This window comes from Limulus polyphemus, unplaced genomic scaffold, assembly GCF_000517525.1.
Source record: "Limulus polyphemus unplaced genomic scaffold, Limulus_polyphemus-2.1.2 Scaffold2587, whole genome shotgun sequence".
Classification (NCBI taxonomy): domain Eukaryota; kingdom Metazoa; phylum Arthropoda; class Merostomata; order Xiphosura; family Limulidae; genus Limulus; species Limulus polyphemus.
Window position 1 is genome coordinate 166849 of NW_013668197.1, and position 4327 is coordinate 171175.

General features: G+C 30.6%; 1 long non-coding RNA gene across 2 annotated transcripts in view; it reads left to right on the top strand.

Moving 5' to 3' along the window:
* The first annotated feature begins 864 nt into the window (after positions 1-864).
* Positions 865-4327, top strand: part of LOC111087757 — a 12935-nt gene continuing 9472 nt past the window's right edge. Inside the window, exons 1-2 of one of the 2 annotated variants that reach the window (XR_002612408.1) lie at positions 865-920; positions 1515-1807. This is a non-coding gene — a long non-coding RNA (uncharacterized LOC111087757). Of the gene's footprint in view, positions 921-1180; positions 1256-1514; positions 1808-4327 lie in introns of those variants that run through there. The other variant, XR_002612407.1, reaches the window with a different exon arrangement.

A 4327-nucleotide genomic window follows, 5' to 3' on the forward strand; every position in this document is an offset into this window, starting at 1 on the left:
TATTAATTAAATTATAAATATATCAATTCATGTAAATATGACTGAAAATTTTCATTTTTTCTGAAAAGGTGGTGTATATTTACTTGTAACCACGCTGTGTATATGAATGAACATCAGTGAGACCAAGATGTTTCCACTGTTAGTTATTTGTTCAGCTTCAAGTATTACTCATAAAAAATAGACGATAGATTGTGCCCAGACCATTACTATGTATTTCATATCCCAGCTGGTCTGATGACAAATAGTATTGAGTAAAAGGCTTTCTCAGTATTGGATATGGGAAACAGATTATGGTTGACATGTTCACAAACAAAAGTTGGATTAAAGAATGCAGTGAAAGTGTTGAAACTTTTAATGAACTTGTCATAGACTAACACAAAATGTTAGACTACAACCATGGTCAAACAAAAAAAATTATATATATATATTTAAGTTTAACAACCAAGGAAGTAATAATAAAAAAAAACAACTTTCAAACATTTTTAATATAAATTTTATCACCAACAAAAACAAAAGTTGATAATTACGTGCCTGGCTAGAACTTCATATGAATGTTAATAAACAATACCACATAAATACCTCTGTTATTAATTTCAATAGATAAAAGAATTAGGAAAAAGAACTAAAAGAGGAAAAATACTAATTCCGAAAAAAAAAATAAATTCCAAAATTAAACCATTTGCAAGACCAATAACGAGTATCAATCAGCAATAATTCGTTCTAATTATATCTCGTGACCTAACTCGTTTAGATTCAAGGAAGGGTTTTTATTTAGTGGTTAGACCAGGAGATTACATTTTATGTGACTATCTAATTTACATAATCTTTCACAAAATTATTAACTGTACGTCACCGCTAGGGGAAGCTTGTGCCAGTTTCATAATAAAAACTATTCAAATCTAACATGCTCTAGTTAGAAGGTGAGTTAACGCTTTAATATGACCAAAAAAAATCACAGAAATACTAAATGAAGAGTAAACAGAACCAAATAAATTTAAAAAATAGAATTTGCTATATGCCAAACTTATTGTTACTCCGTGATAGTGAATAATTCATTATAAATTGTTTCGTCACCTAAGGGTGTTAATTATTATTATTAATTTGTGTAATGTTTATTACTTTATAATATATTTGTTAATTTACTTTTTTGTTTAAAAAATATTAATTTGTGAAAAAATAACAAAGACTTTGTTATGGGAAAAGGAACTCAAGTTTTAGGAAGGAATGGTTGCAAGTGTTTTTTAAATCATATCGAGTTAGTTTTGAACCTTTATTATTGAACAAGTTGGATATATTAATTATTATTATGTTATATATAAAATATTTTACGTTAAGAAAATATTCTGTTTTGTAAATTTCAGCTGTCTTTATCTGAAGTAGGTTTAGAGTTAGACTGACTATACTATAGAAATACTGCATGTTTACTCATGTCAAACTAAAACAGTAAAAGTTTTTTATTGCTATTTTAACAGAAACTTGGTCAAGATAAATCTGTGTCCTTTTATGTCTTACAGGTGTCTGATAAGAAGATTAGAAGAATGAGCAATTATTTAACAAGAACAATTACATGTTGGTCTTTCATAATCATATGCTGCCTTACAGCTGTCCAACTTTCTGCACACGTAACTGTTTTCGAGGAATTTTCCCTTAAAGAAGATGTATTTCAAAGGTCTGTAGAAAAAGCAAAAATATATTTAAAGGTTTATACAGAAACAAGCATACATACAGTCAGTGATAAATTTCTAAGTGTGGCATTGGATACAAACATACTTTCATCGCCCAAAGCATGGAGGAAGTTTAATACAAGGTTTGTTATACTAATAGTAATAGTAGTATTAGTAATAGATCAGTTCTAAAAATTATCTTTAATTTCAAAAATAGAGATTGGCTATAGTCTTTAGATATAATAGTTATTAATAATACCTAAAGGCTAAAGTAAAGGTAACGATATGCATTTTGTCTTTATGCAGTCTCATTTGCTGCTTTGTTTGTAGCTTCATGGAACTTCAATTAAAGCTAGAATGGACTTTCCAATCTGAAAAGCAAATGTTTCTTGCCAAAAATATAAATAGTTATCTAAACTTTTGAAACTCCGTCATTTTTGAATATCAATTTACCATACAGTTAATAAAGGACCACTTTAATGCTGTTCCTGCACACTCACCCCTAAGAAAATGAAAAGTAAAGTTCAACACACCCTTTATTTTCCAAATTCCAGACAGCCATGGATTCCTCCTTCAACTCTTGCAAGGCACCAGTTATTACATAGTTGATGCCAACTGTTCATACACTAATAAACCTTTTTAAGAGAGCTAAAACTTTTATAACTAGTTCTTTAGCTAGCAGCCTTTTCCCAATATTAAGCTTCAGAATTCAGCACAATGAAATCGGAGGCCTTTATCCTATTGATTTCCTGAATATTCTTTTAACATTTCATTGAGATTTTTCTCATGAAAAAAGAAATTGAATCTTAATCTGTCTTCAGAAGGTAACCTTTCCATTCTTTGGACCATTCTAGTAGTAGAAGTAGCCCTCCTCTGAATCATTTCCAATAACTTTATGTCAAATTGTGAGGGATTGAGCCACATGATTAGTGTAAGTTGATAATAGATCAATCATCAAGCTAATTATTACATTTAACTTATCAAAACTGAACAAAATGTTATAAATAAGATCTAACTAGTGTCCAGTGATTTGTGTAGAGAGATAATTAGTTGTCAGTAGTAGTGATGCAGTCTTTATTGGGCACATGTAGAGAAGGATAGGTCAGGGGAGCTACATGACTAGATCATATATATGTCTGCAAGGTCACCAAAACTGTTGTATTTCAAAAGTGAATAAAACTAAATAAATATTTTTATTTCTTGCTTTTGAAGTTCATATGTCATGCTGTGTTGTAGCCTACAGAGTGCATAGTTCTTCTTGTGATTCATGGCATGTGCATGTTTTACTGATTGCCATGACAGTACAAATTGCAGTGTTAAGCATCTTTTATGTGATGTCATTTTAATGTTTACTGACTGACTGACAGGCAATGCACTTCAGCTCTCTCTTGGGAAATAAGCACAGAAATAGTTCAGTGGGTAGGCTAAATTGTTAGTATTGTAATGCAAGACATATAAGAAATAAAATAGATGACTTTAAAGCATTGGTCAGAATGGAAGATTTTGATATTATGGGAACAAGTGAAACTTGGTTAGATGAAGACAATTTTAATAACAAAAATTTCTTGGAAATACAGGCTTATGGTCATTTAAAGGGAGAGTATCAAAGAGAGGGAGTAGTGGTTTAACCCTAGAATGCCAGTGTTAAATTAGAAATCATTAACACCAGGTGGTATGAGGATGGGATCATAGTGACCCCATGCTGACATTATAGGGTTAATATGTAATCTGTTATATCCTGCTGAAATTGAGAATATAAAAGCTAATAGCAAGGAGTTCAATATCTTTGTATGTATATTAGCAGTTATAAGGGGAGAAGGCTTTTAGTAGGAATTTGCCAGAGATCACTAGATGAAACTGAGGAAATTATTGAAAAACTTTAAACGTAAGATTAAGATTTCAGCTATTAATGACATAATTATCAGGGATTTTAATTTCAAGCTTATAGTCAAGTTATGAGGGAGACAGGATTTTTAGAAAATGTTCAGAATGGGTTTATTCTTTCTTTACCAGTTGGTTAGGGAACCTACTAGGAACAATGCTATTTTATATTTATTTTAACATTTAAAATAGAAATTGTTGACAGGGTGGAGATTGGGGAACATTGAGTGCAAGTGATTATTGCCTAGTTAGGTTTAATGTTTTGTTACATATGGAAGGAATAACAAAATTTTGATTCCAAATTTTAAGGGGATGAAACAAGAATTATCTGTTGTGAATTGGGCAACTGAATTAATTGGAGATACTGATCAAATGTGGGAAACAATTTTAAATAATTTCTTAAATATTCAAGATAGGCAAGTTCCTTATAGAAAAAAATGGTGGCTGTAAGTAAAAATCCAGGTTGGTGTTTGCATCACTCTCTCTTCTTTCTTAATATTGGGTCGAACTATTGTAGCTATAGAACCAGTGTCAATCACCATATTGCGAGGCTTCCTATCGAAAAAATACCTATGGACTCATAAAATGGTTTCTTCAAGTAGTGAACTTATATTGTTTGGAACAGATTAGATGTCTTCAGCTGAATTTTTCCCCACAAATCTAGCTAATTTTCCTGTTTCCCAATTTCAAGTTAGTATTTGGTTGTTCTGTTAGGTTCAAGAAATTAATGTCACTTTTTTTAGATGAAAAAACCCGAACAACTTATATATCAAAACAAAATA